The sequence below is a fragment of the Nicotiana attenuata genome, unplaced genomic scaffold (genome assembly GCF_001879085.1).
Source record: "Nicotiana attenuata strain UT unplaced genomic scaffold, NIATTr2, whole genome shotgun sequence".
Taxonomy (NCBI): domain Eukaryota; kingdom Viridiplantae; phylum Streptophyta; class Magnoliopsida; order Solanales; family Solanaceae; genus Nicotiana; species Nicotiana attenuata.
Window position 1 is genome coordinate 5,143 of NW_017679253.1, and position 998 is coordinate 6,140.

A 998-nucleotide genomic window follows, 5' to 3' on the forward strand; every position below is an offset into this window, starting at 1 on the left:
TGGGTCGATTATTTTGATGAAAGAAGAAGGGGGGGGGGGTTGAAAAAGAGAATAAAATAAATAAAGAAAAAAAATTAATTAGAAAAATTACCTGGGCAACGATATTTAACGCCTCACCGCGGTCGAGCCGCGGTCCCACCGGGGTCGCGGTGGGTTGACAAAATTGAGACAGTATACTAATGTTTCACCGCGGTCCTACTGCTGTCCCACCGCGGTCGCGGTGGGTTGGACAATTTTGAGGCAGAATCCTCGCCTCGCACCGCGGTCCTGCCGCGGTCGCGGTGCTACCCAGTTGTTTTTTTTGTTTTTTTATTTTATAATCATGGTTACATACACGAATGAAACACAACAATCGTGGGTTGCCTCCCACGCATCGCCTGATTTAACGTCGCGGCATGACGCATGCTCGGAGCATCACTCCTCATTCACGTACTGGGGCTCTTCCAACATTATTATCTCTCGGTCCCCTTTCTCATTTGCCATTCCAAGGTAGTGTTTCAACCTTTGACCATTCACTGTGAACTTATTCGTCCCATCCTCTGATTCAATCTCAACAGCTCCACTTGGGAACATTTGCACCACTCTGAAGGGTCCCGACCATCGGGACTTCAACTTACCCGAAAACAATCTCAATCTGGAGTTGTATAACAACACTAGCTCTCCGGATTTGAAGTTTCGGTCCATGATTTGCCCTATAAAAGCCCCAGCCTAAGGCCGCTCGTGCTGCCCATCCGTTTGGCAAGGCAATGGCACATATTTTGCCATGCTCAAGCCTTAATATAGACAACCCTATGCCTACATCTTTTGCTAATTTTCCCTCCCTAGGTACTTAGCCCCAGTTTTTGGGGCTGCTAACACACATATATATATATAGTGTAGTCAGCCCAAAACTGTTTCCTAATTTCAGTTGACATCCCCCAACTGATAGGACATGATCCCCATGATCAAAAACGTCTAGGACATGCCTTAAAACGTGCATAGACTCAGCCTTATAATCA